Source organism: Gymnogyps californianus, chromosome 4, assembly GCF_018139145.2.
Source record: "Gymnogyps californianus isolate 813 chromosome 4, ASM1813914v2, whole genome shotgun sequence".
Taxonomy (NCBI): Eukaryota; Metazoa; Chordata; class Aves; order Accipitriformes; family Cathartidae; genus Gymnogyps; species Gymnogyps californianus.
This window is the reverse complement of record NC_059474.1, coordinates 728,521-751,638: the sequence shown is the minus strand read 5'-3', so window position 1 is coordinate 751,638 and position 23,118 is coordinate 728,521. Positions and strand designations below refer to the sequence as shown.

Here is a 23,118-nt window from a genome sequence, read left to right as displayed (position 1 = left end):
GAGGGGAGGGTCAGTCCTGCAAAACAGGAATCATAGGAAGCAGCACGCCAAGGAGGAGAGTGTAAGCCAGGGGACAGGAAAACTGAAGAGGTTTTTTGAGGAGGAAAAAGAAAAGCATAAGCTTCTTGGCTTCACTGTTATTGGAGGAAGCGGGGGAAGAGTGAATCCAAGATCCAGTTACGCAGAGAGTAGTCATGAAATCTAGACCCTACAGATATTATCAAATTACCTCCACGTATAAAACAGAAGCAAAGAGAGGGAAAATGGATTTACCTGTATATGAGAAAATACCCTGAAGAGGGACAGGGTCCCTCTTTTTGGGGAGGGGGTCACAGGTTCCTTGGTGTACAGTGGCATGGCTCCAAGAAGGTGCAGCAAACTTCTCCTCTCCAGTGACTGATCCTGGGCATAACTCTTCTTTCTGAAACAGAGAGGTACAATAGGTTGGAGGAGTCATAATCCTCTTTCCACCAAATACAAAAGCCAAGGGAGAGACATCGCCATTGAAGACTTAATAGTCCTCCATATCCTTTTGTCCATTTGTCCCACCACAAAATGGCAACAACCATACTGCTGCATCCTCCCAAGAGCTTGTGAAATACTTGGATATCATAAGGAATATATACTGAAAGAATATGACCTGCCTTTTGCAGAAGAAACAGGGCTTTGAGGACATGAGATGCGGGCTGAAGAGACAAGCACCAAGAAGAACAACCCTTAGAGTAATGTTTGTTTAGGAAAGAATAGGTATAAATCACCTATTAGTCATTTTAGGCAGAGAATTACCAGCAAGTTTCCAGCCACCGAGACAAGCAGGCTCTGAAGCGACGTTTTAAGTAGCAGAGAACGGCCAAAACACCCCCAGAGTCGTAACAGAGCTGGACCATTTCACTGTCATGTAACCCAGCATCCTTCAACCACAGGGACATCAGCCCGGTGACCCCAGAGGATTTTCAGCTCTGATTTGTAAGGATGAGGCCATGTATGGAATTGAGACTGATCAATTCTTTGGCCCAGGACCATTCCTTGTTTTAACCCAAGCTTTGTCTGGAATTGGAGTGGAAAGGGCCAAACAAAGATATTAAAGACAGCTGTCCTGGCGTGCCTGTCCCAGATGGAAGCTGGTGTTGCCAAATAACTTCTCAGCCACCCTGTTTCCAAGTACATGCACATCCTCTGGCAGGTAGCTGAACTTTGGGGTGGCAGCCTGACCAGAACCATAATATTCTTGAAGTGCATTGATTCCTATTATCTAATCATGCATAGAAAGCTTTTCATAAGAAGTCTGGAAAGAAAAGAAGCCCAGAAGCTGAGAATACAGACTCTCCCTTTGACCACATTCTTTCCAAAAGTTTGGAGAAGTTTCAGTCTGTAAATAACGTAGGTGGCAGGTGACCAGTCACAGCTATCGTACCTTCATCTTTACAGTCTAGAGCAGTGGTAAATTTACAGCAAATATTTCAGCTGAAGCAAAACAGAGGTGAAATTCTCCACAATTCTTCTCAGTTGCTTCATAAGACATTGATTTTCAAACGTTCCCTGTATGGCATTTACTTCTAGCCTGAAGGTAGCTACGTTACCTTCAAATAACTGCTTGTGTTTTCTTTGGAAGAATCTAGGAAGAAAATGCAGTATTTCACTTGTATCTCAGTAAAATGAGGGTAAAATATCACATGGGCAAAGAAACACTTCTACCTTAATCTCATGACTATTCTGGCAAATCAAAGGGTTGCTACACATAAGAGATCCCAAAATTTCACAAGTAAAACCACCAAATTTTACAATCACTTGTCACCTATACAGGCTAATATGGAATCTTCATATGAGGGCTCTGCTCTCTTCTTCTATTTAGAGAAAGCAGATGGCAGGTTGCTGTTCAGTTTAGCTCTCAGCAATTAAACTAAAACTGGACCAAAACGGAAGAAAAAGGTCTCCTCCACACACAGGCTTACTTGAAGCATTATCAGACAGTGGAACTAATTGCCACATGTTGCAAAGGGCAAGAAAATAGAGAGATCCAAAAAATGAGCTAGACGCTGGATATGAGTTAAAGGAATATCAAGACTGGACGGAGATGCTAAATGTTGCAGGGTTTTTAATTGCCTGTTTAGAAGAATTCTGGAAAGGGTCTAAATCTCAGAAACCATGCTATATCAATATTATTAACTTATTAACTTAGAAATTAACCTGCACCAGCCCTGTTGTGAGGTTTTCTGTATTGTTATTTGCAGCGTTTGCGTTGGACCACTGGTGCAGACAAGACACGCAGTAGAGCCTGGGACTAGTCTAAAACCATCATTCCCCTATGATGGGAAAACTCAGCGATCATCATCTCCAAGGAGCATGTGATGAAGATGGGGTTGGGCTCCCAGGCCCCAGCGCTTGCATCCCTGGAAATGTTATTAGCTTTGGCTCATTGACTTCGCATTCATGACTTTCCAAGTCCTCCTACCCACCGCTTCCTCCAGGGACAGCCCCACCCTGGCAATGGCTTTTACTGCCGCCTGGCCCGGCAAGTGACAGAGTAAGTGAGAATCCAGGAGGGAGGAAACACTGGAGCCGAAGACATCTCCCTCAACCAGAGCGGACATCGCTGACTCAAGAACCTGTGAGTATACCCTGACAGCAGCCAAGGCTGGACGCGCTTGCGGCACTTCCTAGCCCAGCCCAAGGTGCTGAATAACCCAGAGAAGGGAGGGAAAGATGGAGTAAATGAGTTTTAAAAAAAAAAAAAAAAAAAGGTCTGAGGAAATCGCTTTCTGCTCAGTATGAACAAATACGGCTTGAGTGTGACGTGCTATGAGGTGCTGCTAGGAAGCTACTTCATGCTCCCATCCCTATAGCATCATCTCTGCCCCAGCATAGGCAGCAGACTGGTCAGCAGCTCCTCCTGAGAATTGCAGATGCTTAATAGACCTTGAGAAACAGCCAGTCCTGGGATGGGGAACAGCACTGAGGAAACCATCTCTCAACACAGACAGCAGAAATTCTTCAGCCCCGTAAGGAAGGGGGGGCAGCCAGTGGGAACAACAAGCTCTCTCTTCTGTATGCCACATTTTGTTAAAGAAAATGCTTTGTATTTATTCTGTGATATTCACCTCACCTGACTTCCAACCTCCATGTCAGTCATCCAACCTAAACTCACAGCTTGGGCTCCCTGTCAGGAGAGTGGGAGTAATGTATCCCAATGGTTGTTCGTCCCATCCTGAGCTGGATGTTGAAGTTGTTTGAGAAAGATGTCTCTCAGAAGTACGTCTCTGACTCTAGTGATGAGGGCAGGCCATGCAAATGATTTATCCCAACACATCAAATAAATATTACTACCTTTTCCCTGGCAAACCTTGTCTTGCCTATATCCTTCAGATCACCATGGAAATCCCAGAATATTCCTTGTTTAGACTAGACAACTCACGAATATTGCATTTAGGTCAAGTAGGAAAGATGGAACCCATCAACAAGACCAAATTTCATCTCTGCATGAATAACGATAGCTTTTAAAGCTAACAAGGTATTCTGACAGAAAGAAAGGAAACATTAAGTCAGATGTGCTTCTCCACAGTATCTCTAGGACACAAAAGCTAAAAAGACAGTTAAATTGCTATAATTGGACATCATATCTAACAAAAATCCAAAGTTGTAAGTGTATAAGAAAAAATACAACACTTCATTTAAAAAGTTGATTCCAACTTTTCTGACATCAGGACTTAGAGAAATCAATTTCATACAGTATTTAAGATAGAAGCACGTTTTCTGAGAAGAAAGTGTCTGTTACAGCATTTCTGAGTACCTCGAGTATGTATAAATCCAGAGAAGATATCAGCCCCAGCAACGCTTCCCTGCAGAAAGGGCTCCTTGCCTACTTCTGTCAAACCCTTACCTTTAGCATTCTCACCATTTCAGCTGAAGTGCGGTTGCATGTCCAACACAAAGCTCAAAGGCCAAAGGGAAGCTGAAATGTTCATTTTCTTTGCCATTGCCCAGAACATCATCATCTTCCAGGCTGTCTTTGCAGCGATGGTCTTCCAATCACATGTTGAGAGCAACATGACTTTTGCCATTAACGGGGTCTGCGTCACATCCCTGCTTGAAAATCCTCACTGTTTTCTTTCAAGATTATACATTTAAAATAGGTCAGGACCCCACAGATCTCAGTACCTCTAGAACTAAGACAGCTGAATCCTATCCTGCGAGTACGTTATTTAAGTTAGTCTGGAACGGATTAAGACAACATTCCCCCATTTAGTACAAGTTCATCGATGAGCAATATGGCTTTGTTGCATTTCTGGACCTTCCCCAAACAACAGTTCAGTATAAGGATCACTTGCTCCAAAACATCCCTGGTTTTGATTTTGTGGGGGAAAGGATTGACTGATATTTACAAAACCAAACCAAGCCCATTTTTCCCATTCTGCTTTCCACAGGCCCAGTGGTTCTGCTAAAATAGCCATCCTTACAATACCCCGCTCTTCTGCTTTTGATCTCAGCTGGAGCCAGGAAACACCAAAGAAGCCACAAAACAGGATGGGGGAGAGAGGAAGGGGGAAGACTGAGCAAGAAAAGTTAATTGAACTTTTCTGAACCACAGAAAATGTTCATGGGATGATCTCATTTTATGGGTCTATAATCTATGTGCCAGTCCCTCAATCATCTTTAAGGGCTGAAATACATCAACAATTTTGCTTGGAATTTGGCAAAAGAAGGGAAGAGATCATGAAGTAGTGGGAGAAAGATACCTTCCGTGCATTCAGGGTTGTAGAAACTTCAAGGATCAAAGCACCATCCAAGAGTCACTCCATCAATGGTCTACTGAGCTATTTCTCGGAGACTGCTGGCGATGTCCGAAGAGATACTTCCTTCTTACTAAAACAACCCAGGATTATTCTAAACACACTTTTTCTGTGGACAAGGTGAGTTTGAAAGTTTTCCAGCTCCTCCCTCCTTTAGCTGCTTTCTAGGTGTCCCGTGTTCAGCACGTCTTTTAAGTCCGGATCTAATATCATATCAGTGCTTACCCAGTGTTGAGGTGCTTCAGAACAAAGGTTTCAGCTCACACTCATTTTCAGAATCTGCTGAGCATGCAACTTTTGTCTCAGAAGTCTATGAAGCAGGATGGATTTTCAGGGTTGTAGAATCACTGACTGTTGCTGACGCCAGCTGCCACAGCAAACTATTTTAATTAATGCTGGAGCATAAGCTGCAAAAGGTGGTACAGGAGCAGGTACCTCATCTGGAAGGAAGAAACAAAAGACCCAGGGGACCCACACGGAGCTCTGCAGGAGAGCACAGGGAGAGCCAGAAGAGACATACTACAGAAGCCACTCCTGGAATTGCACGGTACAGTGATGCATCAAGAGCTGACCTGGGCAAAAATTCAACTAACCAGCCCAAATTCAGCTCACCCTTCAGGAGCCATCAATCTAGACCAATTCCATCAGCTTCCCAGCTAGATCACACCAGATTATTCCCAATTTGGTCTTGCAAACTGTCACAGGGTGCCGAACGAACTCACCCTGTATATCATGCAGCAGTATTTGCTTAGAGAGTCTACATCAGCTTAGCGTGATGTAAAAAAAGCCTCCTAAGGGGAGCCCCAGCTGTGTATCTTTTCAATGACTGTTTACTGCCTAATTCCTGAGCCTCGTTTCTTGCCTTGCCACTGAGAAAACAAAAAGAGAAAAAGGGAAGAGAAAAATGGGTCTTACAAGCCAGCAGCGGCAGCAAGAAAAATGGAAGTGATCGTCATTGATTTTTCACAGTTGTTACTCAAAGGCCAGGATTACAAGTTCACGGGGAGGCCACTGGCAGTAACCCCAGTCTGCAGTTAATGCATTCCATCCAGAAACTCCCTTGCAAAAGCTATCCAGTTCCTATGAATCTCAGTGATAAGTTGAAGCTACCCCAGCAGATAATGGAAAAAATATGTTCAAAATACAATGCACCTGTCCGATTACACAAAGGCATTACTAAAAGCAAAGGGATGCAAAATGTATGGGTGCGTAACCACTTACTGGATCAAATCCTCCTACCCCATAAAGCTATCTCTCTGACCTTGGCATCATTGGCCTTTCAGGAAAGAATTAGGGTTGTTTCTGTTGTGATTACTTCCCCACCAAGAGTAAAGAGATGCTTTCATCTGGAATGTAGGAGGAGCTGAGATGACAGCTGTTGTGGTTTTTTTCCCCCTCCAGTGGATGGTGCTGAAATCAAAGTTTAGTTTTTTGATTACACTCATCACCCAAAAATGTGCATGCTTTGTATTAGAATTATTTCAAACATTTGCACCTGGAAAAGGGAAAAAAGCAAAAATAAAAAGAATTACCAGTGGCCTGGTTTGGAAAGCCGCAGAATAAGATTTCCACCAGTTGTCTGCAGTAACTCCCTGGTTTAAAAAAAAAAAAAAAATCAGAGACCAAACACACCTATTGGATCACCCCTTCCATCTCTCAGCTAATGTGGATGCCTGCCCCTAATTATATTGCCCATTTTAGTATTAAAAGCTGCAGCCAATGTGGCTTCCACACACACATCACCACCCGCCCCCCCCGAGGACAATTCCAAGCCAAATAGATTTCACTGATGGCCTAAATGATCATCTTCATCTCATCCTATTACCTCATCATTATAACCTCATTAGACCACGCTAAGCAATACATTACTCTCCACGGTGTTGACATCTTCACTATTGTTAAACTATTATCATGTCCCAGCTTTAGCTGGGACCTCCTTTCCAGCTAACATTAATCACAGGCCCCAGAATAGATGATCCAGTGCAGGATGTTGCACTTTAAAGCTTTCTTCTTAAAAAGAGTCTTGCCAGCTCTTCAGTTATCACTGCTTCTCTTAACTCCCTCCAATTTGTCCACGTGTTTCTGGGCACATGTTGCACAGCAGTAAACACAGCAAGTCACATTTACTGAAGTATTCACCCTGTTTCAGGCCAAAGCAGCTTCAAGGTGTCAAACCTTTCCTGAAGGTGCCAAACCCTCCCCAGGAGACCGAGGACCAGATGCAACATCTGGTTTTTCCGAACGAGAACCCAGCTCCCTTCACCTAGCTTGGCTGGACCAAAGTAAGGAGATAAGGCATGTGTCCCAAGGTCATTCAACAAGCCAGCAGTCAGAGCAGCTGATGGGAGACAACAAGTCCAAAAGTGGGACCCATCTGCTCAACTTCCCACTGCCTCCTTGACTTAATTGCAGCTTTCACGGCTTTGTAGCAAGACCCCATTCACACGGGGCAGCAGGCCGATGGGACGGGGTCTTGGGTGAGACTAACGTAACATGTATTTAGCAATAAGAGAGCAAAGGAGGTCATACTGTTTCCATCCTACAATGAGATTTGGACCAGCTGATAGGAATATACGTATACTTATAAGTATATGCAGGTGTATCATGGGTACACAGCCAACAGAGAGGAAAAAGCCTGTGAGTATCAGCTACAATCTCAGAAGGATTTCTGTAGAAACTGGTATGACTTCTGCCCAGCCAGAAACACGCATTCACTTCGCTCTGCCAGACACTGCAGACAACACAATTTCGCTTGCCGTCTAAACGTACAATCACCTCAGGTTGGCCCAAATTCCTGTGGTCTTCCCAGGTTATTTTATCTTTTTTTTCTTTTTTTTTTAATCTTAGAAAGCCACTTGCCCATGGAAGAGGTAAAGGGCTTTAACTTTTTTATTTTCTTTTTTCCTCTCACTCATTTCCACCTGAAATAATTCTACTGAGTTCCAAAACAGCATTTTTCCGGATGTATTTAACTCTCACCAGAATTATTACCCAGCTCTATTCTTCTGAAGCTGTGGTTTTAGGCAACCTTGAAAACATTTAAATATGTAATTATAATAATTTACAATTCCCTCAACTACCCCCTAGACAGCAATTGCTAAACAATAGCCTTTTCCCTTTCTCCTACTATTCCCTAGCCCCTCTGTAAGAGCAGGGGAGAACAGCATACTGTATAGCATAAATCATAATATTTAACAGATTTCTGGACCGCAAGTCTTGTCAAACCTGCAGAAATATATCATATTAATTACATATAATATCAACTATTGCCTATTAGATAACATTATGTGTATACACACTATTTTTTATAGAACCACAAAGAAGACTGAAAGCCAACAGCACTAATGTTAAACTTTTGCCTGAAGAGCACTTTTGCATGCATGTCATTCTGATTGAAAACAAACAACACTACCAGCTAAGTGATCTCTCCCCCACCATAATTACAATCGGGAAGCGATTATGCCATATGCACATGCTTCTGCTGTGATCTCAAAAGGGCATCTGCTCTTGATCTAACGTTAGTCAACATTTTTATCACTGATGTGAAAGAAAACACAAAATAAGTGCTGTTAAGGATGACACAAAAGGGAGTCAAAAAAGATATTCCATTATTCTCCTGGCATTTTCCACCTAAACTATACAAAAGAATGTCTACCGCCACTTAATATCCAGTGTCTGCGGCTAAGGCAGTGGGTCCCATTTCCTTCTCACCAGCAACTCTGTTGCATACATGCTATTTTGAGTCACCCTTTCACACAGCCAACAAACAAGGGAGTATACAAGGTTAATACTAATCGGGCTTGAAGGCACCTCGAGAGGTTCATGGCTGCCCCAAATCGGAAACACGCATGCCAAACCCATGTGAATACCTCAGTGTTCAGACCCCAGAGGGCTCGGCTGGGTTTTCTCCAGGAGGCTCTGGCAGGCAGGGAGCTGAACCTGGGTCACATCAAGCCCTAATTGTCTGCCCCAACCATGGGCTGGCTTTCTCCTCTTACAGGGCTGCAATTCCAGGAACAAGGAAAGTAGGTCACATTCAGCAAGTACATTCCCAGAGAGTCTGAAATCCCAAGACACGCTTGAGATCACGGATGATGAGATGGGACCCAAAGTCAGTCCTTGGGTGTATACACAAGCGATGAGAAGGAAGATGGCATGTCCTTCACGTATGGTATTCATGAGACCCGACCGGAGAGACTGTCGCATTCTGGTGTCCACATTTCAGCAAGGACATCACAGGGTAAAAAAAAAAAAAAAAAAAAAAAAAAAAAAAAAAGGAAAATTGGAAATGGTTCAGGAAAGAGCTATAAGTACGGTTTGAGGTCTGGGAAACCTGCCATAAGTATCTCAAGCTAATAGCTTATCCAGGAGAAGGTTAAGAGGTGACTTGATCACAGCCCACAAGTACCTGCATAGGGAAGAGATTTTTGATAGCAGACAGCTCTTTAATCAGCTAGCTGATGACTACATAACGAAATCCAAGAGTCAGAAGCCAAAAGGAGTTAAATTCAGGCCTGAAATGAAATAGAAGTTTTCTGACAATGTGGGGAATTAACTGCTGAAACAGTCTACCTTGAGACACCCTGGGCTTTTGGTTGCTTGGAGCTTTAAATCAAATCAGTTATCTTTCAAAACTCTGGGTGGGATTCGCATCACCCCTTTTTCTCTCTGCAACTAGTAAGGAGGAGTCCAGGTATTTGGTTTAATGACCACCAGAGAGGGGAAACTCCAGAGGACAGTTTGCCCCCTGCTTTTTTTCTTTTTAAGAGAGGTGTCTGTCAGTGTCTTCCCCTCCTGCAAGTTGCATTAGTGTAGGGAGATGTCAACAGGACTTTCCACCTCTCGGGAGGCAATGGTCAGGTCATGGCACACATGTGATTTCCTCCTGAGAGCCGCTCATCGGTCAGTCCTATCTCAAATGTGAGGGCCTTAACCCATCCGACTCACAGACCAACAGCATGTTCCCATTGATCAGTTACTTGGGTTGGAGGCTACAGCTCCACTAAGCTTCCCGACTTGCGGTCACGATGTCTCAGTGAAGACAACCTAGAAGAGCTCAAGAACAAGAAGGGACCATTCCCCAGCCTTCCTGACATGTACGTATGTACAGGAGCACACCTTCCCTGCTCCAGCGCAAAGGCAACCTGAAAAACCTAAATCGCTACTGCTAGTTCTGGGAATTTCCACATGGTTTGCAGTCCAAACTACATTTACGGGAAAACTCAAGCCATGGTAGCATCCAGCTCCTCGATGACTTGCAAGCACACTCCAAGAAGGCGTCAGGGGAAGGCAGGAGTCTCAGTAGTTCGGATCATTTCCAAGTAAGGGCTGAAGCTTGGATACAATCAGCAGCTTAACGAACAGCGTAAGCATCCCTCGGGTCAAACCGGCATTCATCTACCGTAGCTGACGGCTCTGCGCAGTGGCTGGAGGATTCATTCCTTTAATTAGTGTTTGAGAGACACTCAAACACGACAGCACCGAGGGCTGTAACAGCAGACAGATGAACGCTTGGGAGCATTGGTAAATGGTATCAAGAGAACAAAAAGCTGCCCTTTCCCGCTGTGCTTCTGGCTTTGCAAATTTATCCGGAGCAAGACAGTCTCCACAGGCCGTTTCGTTTGCCTGAGCCTGGGGTTGTTACAAACCAAAATGCAAAGGGAGACTATAAACTTGACTCCCTTTCATCTCCCTCACCCCAAATAAATCTTGGCCATTTACATTTAGTAGCCAGTGAGCTATTAGGAGACAGTAGACTTTCCAGGGCATGTTTCTGAAATGTAACAGCAGACAGAGCAATTGTTGCTTGGGGACTCCTTGGAGTTTTTACAGTTTCCATAGAAAACTCAGGCTGTGAGGGTTTGTGGGCCTTTTTTTTTTTTAAAAAAAGTTTTCTTTTTAGCTGATTTCCAGTCCAGTGCCTGTTCAGACCTGCCTCCAACATCTCTCCTTCCTTCTTTTTACTGTGCAATAATTTTAAGACAACTGAAGCTCACTGCTTGCTCAAATCTACCTCATTCTCAGAAATTGCATCTGAACCACTTGATCTGGCAACAATTCACAGCTGCAGAGCAGGCATGTGTGCACTGGCTTCATCTCAGCTCGCTGGCAGGGCAGGACCTGAGCACTCACACCTCTCCCCCTTTGCTTATTTACACCCCAGCATTTGTGGGGACAACGAGGGATAGGAGGGAGCTACCGCATCCTGCGGCCACTTCTGGTCAGGGTGGCTGGTGGATTACTGCAGTACAACCCCATCACGTGCTTTTGACAGAGGCTTGGAGAAGCACCAGAGGGTGGAAGGGAATTGGGGGACCATGCAGGGTTAAAGTGGCCCATGCAAGCAACAGCTCCCATGGACTTCAGGAGAGCAAACCAGACTGGTTTGGAGGCCCTGGGGTGCTTAATGAAGCAATAGTCTTAAACACCATCTTGCAAGATGGCCAAATGACTCAGTTTCTAGTGATTTCTCACAGCCACTTCTATCAGAAACAGAACCAAATTTTCCTGCTGCATGCTCATCCTATAAAGCTGAAGAGGTGGGATTAAGCCATTCCTTAAACATGTGCAAAACCCAAATGCTCCTGGACTGTGGAAATTTTTGAATTTGACTCCGAGTTAAGGGACTGGACCCCAATCCAGTTACAACATTAATAATCTACCAAAGAGCTCATGTTTGGAGCTCCCCTCTCAGGGCAAAGCCCAGCTCAAGACAGTGACTCAACTGACCTTTTCGGGTGCTGGATCAGACCCTGTCTTCTGTCATGCAGGAAGAATTGCTGTCTCACTGCAGAGCGGTAGGTGCCAACACTAGGCAAGAACAGCCTTTGGTTTTGTCATGATCCTGCTGGCGTTGAACAGAGCCAGCCGGTGCTGTTATTTTCTGCAGATCTCTGATTTCTCAGTTCGCAAGCAGATCTGAGAAACTGGAAAAGAGATTTGCTTCAGGTCAGACCAAAACAGAAATATTTGAAAATTTTCAGCAAACCAAAGAGCCGTAAAAGTGTCACTGTAGGGTCGAACACAGCCCATCACCAGACTCAAAATGAAATGTCTTGTTTCCTTCTTGAGTTTATTAAAAGCTTTTATTAAAAATAAAAATGAACATAAATTTTGAAAGAGAACTTTACTTCAAATCCAAAGTTGAAACTTTTTTGTTAAAAAGACTGAAATCATAGAATCATTTAGGTTGGAAAAGACCTCTAAGATCATCAAGTCCAACCATTAACCTAACACTGCCAAGTCCACCACTAAACCATGTCCCTAAACACCACATCTACACGTCTTTTAAATACCTCCAGGGATGGTGACTCCACTGCTTCCCTGGGCAGCCTGTTCCAATGCTTGACAACCCTTTTGGTGAAGAAATTTTTCCTAATATCCAATCTAAATCTCCCCTGCTGCAACTGGAGGCCGTTTCCTCTCGTCCTATCGCTTGTTACTTGGGAAAAGAGACCGACCCCACCTCGCTACAACCTCCTTTCAGGTAGTTGTAGAGCACGATAAGGTGTCCCCTCAGCCTCCTCTTCTCCAGGCTAAACAACCCCCGTTCCCTCAGCCGCTCCTCTAAGACTTGTGCTCTAGACCCTTCACCAGCTTCATTGCCCTTCTTTGGACATGCCATTTAAGTTTCCCACCCAACTGTTATTTAAAGGATTGCATGTTTCCATCAGAACAATTTGTCCAAAATCAACACAAATTCCAGCAATGCTTCCTTTGAACCCACTGTGTGCATTTTTCAGTGAAAAACAAAGTTGTGGCTGAGGAGACCTGCTCAGGTCCAGCTGGGAGGCAGCTCATGATGAGGTTGCTCAGAGTTTCTGCCACAGGCGTGACAGCAGAAAGTGCCACACAAGTGCTCCCTAACCCCTGTCAAGCAGGCAGCCAAAATTAGCCTGTCAGTGAGTGTAGGTCTGAGCTTACACATCGCTTGGCTGTCTTAAAGCAAACCTGGAATTGTCCTCATGAGTCATTTTGCAAGCACGGTTGTGGGTGCCATAACCTCCACCCTAGAAAAAGGGACCTGTGAGCATCTGGTGCTGCTACCACTTCTGGCAGGCACAGCTAGGTGTGGGAGCAAACATAGATGCATGTCCTATCCTATCTGAAGGTTATCATAACATACATGCCATCATCTCTGATTGGACTGACCCATCCTTCCGTACTTAAAGGAGCTGAGCACAAAGCCAGCTCCATCCTACTCATTTACGTATTTCACACGCGACCCTGTTCAACAGTGGAGCTTTCAACACGAAAGCCAGGGACTGACCCACACATCTGGGTATCCAGGGGCTGGAGATGAAGGTGGGAACTCTGGAGTCTTTCTCCACCTGATCTGGGGCAGGGCCTGGCCACAGTTGTCCCAAGTGCTGGCTGAATGTTCTCAAGCGCCACAGGGCTATTGGCTATTCCACTATGTTCAGGTATTGTCCTGTCAACATGATTCCCCATAAACCAAGGGAACCCTTTCTTAAGATCTGAGCAAAGCTAGGATTTTCACAAAAGCAAAAGAAAGCGGAGATTGTTTAAACCAGCTTAACAATTTCTGACAAGGGCAAAACAAATCTTCAGGGAAAAAAAAAAAAAGTAATCTCAGGTGCCTACCACATCAGACACAGGTTGCAGCCCAGATCTGCAAGTTTCCTACACTTTAATTAGTAAAAAAGATTAGAAGTGCATCAGAAAGTTAAAAATAAAGCAAAAAGTACTGTTCTTCATGAAAATGCAAGGAAGGAAAAGGGAAATGGTCTCCCACAGTTGGAGTAAAGTGTCACTGGAAATTTAGTTCCAACCATTGCTTCATTAGTTAGGTGTCTTGTCATACAGCCATTTCCAGTGGGACACAGTGCTTAGGACCAAGGGACATGCTGGCACCTGAACAACCTTCTATTCTCACCTCCTTATTGCTCTGTCCCAGGCTGGGGCACCTAGTGGTTAGCCTAACCTAGAAGGAAAAAGGAAGAAGCCTCGAGCTCCTGTCAAGGACTGACAAAGTCAGAAATAGAAATTTTGGACATACCAGTCCCAGAAGAGGACAGCAGGCAGAGGTTGTGCAGGGACGAGGGCATAAAGCAGAAGCAAAATCAGTCTGCACATTCCCAGCAAGACTTTTGCAGACCCTTGCTAGCTGTCCACCTCCCAGCTGCAAAGCTGAGCTCAGCACGGGATCTGCTTTCTGAGAACCCAGGAGCCAAAAGCCACCTCCTGAGTAACGACTTACCCATGCTTTGGCCATCGGTTGGTCATACCAAGGCAAGGCAACATCTTACTGCCGTGGGCAGTGACCTCAAGGCAGCGCACACAGGACCTGATCATACGATAAGAGGGGACACACTGCATCAGGCCACTGGTCCATCTAGACAAGCTCCTGTTTCCAACAGGGTCCATAAGGAAACACCCAGGGAAGAGCAAGAATAGGGCAAACAGATATGATAGCTCCCCTGAGCATTCAGACTATTTTCAACTCAGGAGGTTTCCTAAGACTATAAAGGACTACTAGGGAGATGAGCCACACCACATCTCTCTTCCATATACCTGTATACTCTCATTTGGACCCACAAAGAAGCGTCAAAACCACAAGCTTCAGTGCATCGGGAGCTATAGGAATCTCTCTCATACCCCTGCTCAAAGAGCAGAAGTTGTGTCCATAAGCAAAGTGTGCAGAAAAGCTGTGGCATGCAGTTGCATTCATATAATTATCCCCTGATATGCCACCCAACTGTCAGCCCCATCTCAGGCTGTGGAGTTACAGCAGAGGAGCGACACTGCACCAACACACACTCCAGCAACTACTGCCACAGAGAGAAAACCTCTGCTAGACTCAGCTCCAGCCACACTGATTTTCCTGAAGCCATGTCATTGCACTGGCACAGGGAACAAGGAAAATTCTCAGTCGTCCCCAAAAATACTTGGGAGGAAAACACAGTTAATGGGACTTGTGCTCCAAAGTCAGATAGGGACATTTTAACATCTCTCCTTCTGCCTAAGGGACAGACTAAGTCTCTCTTACAAAGCCAAGCCTGGAGCAAGATGCTAAATCTAAGAAACACTCCGTGTTTTTTCTTTAAGAAAATCCTTTGCAGCAGGATATTGTGAAATCCAGACAGGGGCCACTGTTAAAATGAAATGCCACAAGCACAAAGGATAGTGCTTACAGCAGAAAGCCCGAGTGACTCCATGCATTCTCATACACTATCTATACACACACGTTTTATAATTTTTAAACTGCTCTGATTCTCTGCCAGCTGCTGTAAATTTCACCTGGAGAAGGGGATCAAGTCCAGGCCTCATTAGGTTTTTATATTCTTTCTGATTGCTTTTGCAGGCCTCCAAGCCTGTCTCCGAGGGACTCCAGGGTTCAAAGATCAAATAAATTGTCTGGCAGATTTATCAGGTCTCATGGTAGGTAGCCATGTAGTAAACTTCCTTTGCTTTTCTCCCCCTCCCCCTCAATTCAACGGCAGAAAACAAAAGGGACACTAAAAAAAAAGATGGTATCGCATCACCTACTTTGTCACCTCTCTGGTTTTAGGATGCTGAGAGTCTGATGCCTTCTGTGCAGTCCTCACTGGCAGAAAGCAGTAGCAGCACAGGAGGAGAGCAGGCAACAGCAGCATAGTCAAACAAGCCAGAAATAAAGCTGTTAGACTGAACATCAGCAAAAAAAAAAAAAAAAAAAAAAAAAAAGGCATTTGCAAAACCACCACACTGTCTTTCATGGAGCTTTCCTCTGGGTATGCACCCTGGAGTATTTCTGCAGAGGCTGTTGCAAGCAAGGTGCGAATCAGTCCCACCAGATGGCTGCAGGCAGCTCTGATCCCAGCAGATCATTAGCTCAGAGCGCTGCTTTTACCCTTGTTACACAGCTTCCAGTCCTGTGCCGGCGTGCAGCTGGCCAGGAGGAGTACAGGCAAAACGTCCCCATGTCTGCCTCCAAAAGACCACGTATGCGCAGGGCTGCGGCTCTCCCCAAAAACTGGCCCTCCCTGCCGCACTCCTGTAGCTAAAGCAGAGGAACAAGAAGTTTTCTTTGTTCCCAGTTTCCAGTGATTAACTGAAATCAAGAACAGACAAAAACTCCCTTGGGTGCTCGTTGAAGAAATTTCAAGGTATACACTCTAAAACGTAAGCCTGCAGCACAGTCATTTCCATTCCTGGGGGGATGGTATGGCCCAAAGGTCCTTGTTAGGAGGAACAAGCCTGAGAATTTGGGACAATGCAGGACTCAGCGCTCCCAGGCAGTGATTAGCAAGAGCAAATGAGGAAAACCAGAGGGGTTTGAGGAGCAGCAGTGGGTTTTCAGCTGTGATGGGTTGAGGATACAGGAGAGGCAAGGCTTGTAGGAGGTGGTTATAACTTGTATGAAACCAGTGAAGATTGCTGGAAGGACAAGAAAAGGGTTAAGGTGGAAAAGCATGGGAGTCTGAAAGCTCACCTTTTTATTTTATTTTCTTTTTTAATCTCTGGGAAACCGAGATGGCCACACAGGAATGGGTAGGAGCAGCAGCATTCAGATCTGATCAGTTACGTAGCAAGGCAGATGGTGTTGGTCAGGAATACAAAAAGCCTCTCTCATGAGACTTAAAAGACAGCCAAGGCAAAGGGGACATGGCTCTGCAGGCTCTCATTATGGAGAAAGAGCCTTCCTACCACTACAGTGCCACCTCGACCGCTTCTGCCTAGGTCACCTCCAACAGATACTTGGCTGTCCTGCCATTAGATAAACTCCATGAGATTTTTGGGTGTCAGGAAAGCAACATTATATCTACACCTTCCCATCATTCTTTCTGTCTAATACCACCTTAGGCCAGCCAGCATGGGGTAATCTATATAGACACCATCCTCTGCACTGCCTCCCCTCTGCTCTTCACCCTAGAGCAGCAATACAGGGTTGAGCATCACCTCTTGACATCAGGCAGGGAAGCATACGTCAAGAGTCATGACTTTGCTCAAGGAAGAGAGCAGCTCCAGTATTTAACATGACGGTAAGCAGGTTGTAAAAAGCAGATGAAAACCCCTCAGAGTAGAGGCACAAACCTGAGCAGCTCACAAGACCCAGGGATGCTCTTTCATCAAGCTCTGACCAGTCAATGTCATGATTTCCAGGTTTATTGCTGCAGTTCTCAAAAGGGGTGAATGCATAGGACCAGAGTTAGAGACATTCTTGTGCTGCCAGCAGAAATCTGTGGGGAGAAAATGCATCCAAGCATTTTACTCAGATATTGAGAGAGGGTTTTGTACCACAGGACTCCCAAGCCAGACTGATAGCTCTCTTGACCGGTTAACTCACAAGACGAGCCAGGAAAGAAAAGCTTTCACACAGTGGTTGAGCCAGGAGCAGAAACAATGTGGAGACAAGCAGAAACACAGGAACGGGCAAGACCAGCTGCCCACAATGTGTCACAGGAGTACTCCACCCAGGAGGGGGCAGACAGAACAGGACATTTCAGCATGAACTGAGCCTCCCAAATCTTGGTGCTGCTGGGAATCCATTGCTAGTCAGCTCACTAACAGGCTTTCTTTTGTGTTTGGGGTTTTTTTTTCCCCCTCCAAGGGAGAATGGACTCAAGGGGGCCACTAAGTCCCCACCCCATTTACCTCCTGGGAGGGCAGCCCGTACAAATGGGAACTCCCAAAGCTCCATTGCTGCTTGCTCAAAGTTAAAAGTGACTCCCTAGTATTGGCTCCATCCCTAGCCCCCCATGCACACCAGAGTTATTATATTTGCATGGTGACTAGTAAAAACATGCTGGGACAACTTTGAATTTGAGGAACATCTTGGTCCCTAGCAAGCATATGGAGAAGGCAACACCAAAAGACCTCAAAGAAGGACCATTGACCCATCCTCAGGGCTGTCTCCTGCCTGATGTGGCTTCTTCAAAGCCCAGCGCCACATCTAGTGGCCTGGTATCCATCTGCTCAGCACTGTGCATCTAAAGAGTCTCCTGGAAGACCATCAGGGTCACCCCACAACTGCCAGGTCATGGAGACTGTGCAATTTTGGCCTCAATACTGCCTAAAGGAGAAGTCTATGGTCAGCCAGAGCCAGCTGGACTAAGTTTTGTCTTCTGTTAAGCTCTCAGATGGTAATGCTGAGCCCAGTTAATCAACTGTAGCGTTCCACCCCAGAGTTGGCTGCTCTTAGGGGAAGAGGGAAATGATTTCTATATATAGGTTGGTAAGTGCTCTGGGAATGAAAGATGCTTTATAAAAAGTCTTCCTCCTTAACATACAGCATCAGCTGTGCTTTTCAGGAGGGGTTTGGGGTTTTTTTTTTTTTCTTCAAATGATTTTTCCATGCACCAGCTGATCTGCAGTTATCTAAATGAATTTCCACAGGCATAAAGCTTAATCTGCTCTTGTTGCAGACTTCCATATATTTTTAATATGTCAAGCAGTGGAAATTTCTCAGACCGAGTCAAGGGAGCTGTGAGGTTTACTGCTCTGGAAGATCAGAAATAGCTTATCCATCTAACAGACTTATGTATAATAGCAATGCATAAGAAGCATTTGACATGGGATGTTTAAAAACAAAGAGGAGGTGTAGAGCAGACAGTCGCCTAGATGGAGCTCCATAATGGTGTCCATGCAAAATTGGGATTAAAGCAGGTAGAACATTTTCCATTGAATTTTTTTTTTAGTATTTGCTCCCCTACTTTAGTAGGGACTTGGGCTAAAATGCTAATCTGTTTTGATGAAAACAAAATTTAAGTCCTGAAGTGAGGGCTTCATTTTCCCAGAAAGCGGGCCATATTTTATCCTTCCCATCCCGATTTTACATTGATGGTTGCTCATTTCCTTGCAATACCACTTGTGTTAAACTTTGCACACAGGTCTCAGAGCAACAGCTCCTTCCTGAACAGGCTCCAGAAAGCAGAGCTCAGGGAAAGATGAAGCTATGCATAGGGCACACAAGAACTAGGTGTTTCTTCTAGGCTCTCCTGTCCCATCCACCATTGGCCAGCCATGTCAGACCCTACCTTAGGACCCAGGATTTCCCCAGATGCCATCCCCACATTGAGACCATCCAAACAACATCATTGAGTAAGGGCATAGAGGTGTTATAAGGCCATCCCTTACAAGGGGAAGGGACCATCTCACATGTCCATGACTGACCAATATGAGGATGCAGACCACTCCCTCGTGAGATGCAAGTGAACAGGAAAGTCCCATAGACTTTCTGCACGCTGCAGACAACAGCATCGGGCACGCAGCAGACTAGGTTGTCCCCTCTTCCAGGATTGGGCTCAGGCCCCATCAGCACCTGGAAGTATTGCTCTCCAAACAGGAGCAAGTCAAGTTTGCAATGACTAAAAGATCCCATGGCAGAGCTCATAAGACAGCAGAGCTCATTCTCTCCCAATTTGAGCAGCTCAAGTTTGGGTCCTAGAGTAATTCAGCAGCTACCTCTTGTGGAAATGAATCCAATATGGTGTAATGAAAAGGGTCCCTGCTATGCACCTTCAACTCTCTTCTACCATGTCTGGTAACCCACTTCCATGGGGACCTCTACCACTACATCAGTGTGCTACACAGCTTGCAGCAGCTCCTCTGTGGTAGGACAGGTCACTCTGCATTCAGGAGATCTGATGAAGACCAGTTACCCATGACATTAATGGTGAGAGTCTTCTAAAGCCTAATAAAGAGTTGCCTTTTTTAAAACCTGGAAGAGAAAAATAAACCTTTTCTTCCCTCAAAGCTTGTAGAACATAGCATTCTCCTTGTGTAGCCATTGCCATCTAAAGTATAGCTGTCTCCACTTCAGGTTGGAGGCCCAATTTTATTTTTTTAAGATTATTTTTTAAATAGTCAATGGAAAGAAGTGCCTCCAGAGTGAGACTCATCTCATAAAGAAGAATCCCACCCTAAATCCTTTGGAACCTCTTTTACCTTATGAAATCCTAGTGAAATGGTCTAATTGGCCCAAAAATTATTAAGGAGGGTGACAGAAAGAGACACTGTAATTGCATTAGCCTCACCGCCTGAGGAAACGAGGCTAAGAAAATCCACTACAGAAAACAGAAGGGTGGAGTTTCTCTTCCACTGCCCAGGCCAATTTCAACACATAGAAATCCCACCCGTGCTCTTTTGCTCACACAAAAAGCTTGCAGTATGCCTGCTGCCTCTCCAGGAAGGAAAGTGGGTGGAAAAATTACATCACGATTCAGTTTCTCCCCCGTTACCCTTTTATTTAAAGACATTTAATGCTAGAAAGTGGAAGGAGCAGCCAGCATCACAGTTACAGACAGCAAGGAGATGACAGCAGGGGAAGTCCATCCAGACAACATTCAGTTGCTTTGTTATGCCTGCCATAACAAAGGCTCAGGGGGGACCTCATCACAGTTTTCCAGTACCTAGAGGGCAACTACTGAGAGGACGGAGGTTCTCTCTTCACGAGGAGCCACATGGAGAGGACAAGGGGCAAGAAGTACAAGTTGCACCATGAGAGGTTTCATCTCGATATAAGAATTTTTTTTTTTTTTACAATGAGAATAATTGATCACTGGAACAACCTCCCCAGGGATGTGGTGGAGTCCGCATCACTGGAGGTTTTCAAGACACAACTGGACAGGGGTTTAGATCATCTCATCTATGTTTTCCTTTCCACAAAAGGTTGTACCAGATGATCTTTTGAGGTCCCTTCCAACCTGGGCAGTTCTATGATAGCAAGAGTTACTATCCCTAAAATAATCCATGCTGTTTCAAGCCCCTCTTATACCTCCTGCAACAGGAAGGTCTGCTGCTCACAGGGGACATCACTGCTCTTCCTTCCCTGCTTAGAAAAGCTCTCGAAGCCAACCTGGTGGGAGCGAAAGGCATGTCCCGCATCAATTTAAGTCACAAATACTTCCAGTAGCATTTGCTGGGTCTTGCCTACACCTTGCTGCTCCTGCACCCTCACTTATTCCTCGGTGAGGCTGTGCAGAAATAGTACTTAATCTCTGAAGTGCATAAGGGTCAGCTTCACTCACTTTTCGCTATGGGCCATGAAGGATCCTTGGGGCATCTGTTTCCACAGTGATCTCTGACCATTGCCCTGCTCCAACACTGGGAAGGGGAGCATTGACCAGATATTTTGCTAGAACGTAAACCTTGCTCCACCACAGTGAGGGACCAGCTGTACTTACACACTATGACATACCCACTACTTGGTGTCTGGGTACTGATGTCTGATAATATGTCAAGGTTCCCAGTTAACAAGGGTTTACCAGGATGACAAAGGATTTTAACTGTTACTTGGGATCTGACCTATTACCCTCAACCGTGAGGTCAGTATGGGATCATCCTTAGGGTGAAACACCAGGTAAAAGAAAACATGGTCAAAGTCCAGCCCGTTGTTTGACAGACCAAAAGCCTGCTCAGTTCCCCACTCTAACCTAGACTGCCTTGGTGATGTGAAAGCATTCACTTTCCTTACCTGTGAAACCAAGCTGTAAAGTCACCCTCTTCTCTATTTAAGGCACACTTCCAAGACAAAGCTTGATTCCCAAAGAGAGTCAACAGCAGCCGGGCACATCCCACATACAGGTGTTCTGCAAAGCCTCACTCCCACATTGCAAATACTTTGGTACAAGAGCTGCTGTGCACAGCCCAGAAAAAATGAAACCTCCCTTAAAGTGAGGGCTGAATTCAGCTCAAGCAACAAAGTTTCTTCCACAGCTTCCCTGAAGACATAATACATCAGATTAGACCTCATCGTTAGACACGCCTCAAGCAACTTTTCCTTTTGCAAGTCTTTTCGCTATTCCTCTTCTCACTTTTGGACTTCCAACCTAATGAATTCCTGTCTGCCAAAATTACTCTGGTCTCTGCCTGCTGTTCCTCCAAGCACAGAGGCTGGTGGGCATTTACCTCCAGAACTCAAAGGTGCAAGCAGGCCTGCTAACAAATTAGCCTTCCCTCTTCCCTCCAGCCCAGCAATCAGGAAGAAAAAAAAAATATTTTCTGCATCAGCCACTTGAAAGACTACAGATCACCTACAAGTATTTTTATTGAGGGAGTTTTGTTCTTGTTCCGAATTGTAAATACTTTATGTCTTCCAGGTGTTGGCTACTCAGCTGTCGATAGAGTGTGTTTTAGCAGCACACAGCTGCAACATGCAGGTGTGTGCAACTGGCAGCCAGCATGAAGCTAAACAGCTGTTGGACTGGGAGAAACTGGAAGTCATTTTCAGTCCTAATGAAGATGGTTTCTTATTAAACTTGAAGCCATGGCATGAAGTTCTATGGGTCTGGAGCAAATTTGCATCTAGAAGCAATTCCTCTGCAAACCGTTTTGGAGGCATAAATAACGGAAGACAGCAAGCAGTTGTGGGTAGAGAAGTGACAGAAAGCAGCATTGGAGAGTCTTTGCACAGCCAACAGACAGCAGCTTTCAGACACATGACTCAACACAAAGCTGCTCCATAGCTGGTGAAGGATTGGGAGGTCTTCCCAAGGCCAATGCAAGACACTAGGCAGCACAAGATCAGCACAGTCAAGAAATCAGGATGAGGAAGGGAGAAGACTGTATCCACCTATAGTTTTAAGAGGTATTTAGAGGAGCAGAAGTGTTCACTCAGGTTGGAAGAGAAGCCAGAGACTAAATCACATAAAAGCACAGGATGATCAAACAGCCCACCCAGATGGTTGATTCCACCTCTCGCACACTTCGTGATCTCTCACTGGTAGACCAAATGCAGACTTAAGACCCAGCACATCTTTAGGATAAAAAGAGATCAGTTAACCTAGAAGACAGCATGCACCAGTCCACTGATACATCCCGGGTCCACAGCAGTCAAGGACCCAAACTTCCACTGGCAAACAGACTCAGACTGACTTTCTTTATCAGTCTCTGAATAAAGCCTTTTCACAAGAGCAAGGAAGACAATCATAACTTTGGCTCAAATCCTAGGTTCCTGCTCCTGACCTTTCGGATTGATAAAATATTGTAGGGGCAAAGGGGCTCCAAACAGGCATTTGAATTTTAACGGCAGGAAGTTTGCACTGTCTCTGTCCGTTCATTTCACACATATCCCCTTTGAAATTATCTGGTAAGCATGTTGACAGCAGCCATGAAGTTTAAGCAAACATTTTAACCGTTAGTATTTGTCCCCTGGGATTTCAACCAGTCCATCTTCTGGTTGTCTTGGCTTGGGTTCAGCCGAGACTGAAACAGTTTCACATCCCTTCCAGTTTTAAGTTCACAAAATGCTTCAAAATAACTGTTCAGTCCTGGCTTGGGGTAAGGAGAAAAGCAGCGCATTCGCACACACACCCCATTTAGGACCAGCTCAGCTCTGGGTTTGTCATTTACAGCCATGACCAAAGGAGCCCCCGGAGCTGATGCCACA

General features: G+C 45.1%; 1 long non-coding RNA gene across 1 annotated transcript; it reads right to left on the bottom strand.

Moving 5' to 3' along the window:
• Positions 1 to 359: 359 nt before the first annotated feature.
• LOC127016204 (uncharacterized) lies at positions 360 to 11,692 on the bottom strand. The gene is made up of 3 exons (XR_007766453.1): positions 11,517 to 11,692; positions 6,320 to 6,379; positions 360 to 421 (listed from the first exon to the last, which is right to left on the bottom strand). It is a non-coding gene; the product is annotated as an uncharacterized LOC127016204 (long non-coding RNA).
• Positions 11,693 to 23,118: the final 11,426 nt, after the last annotated feature.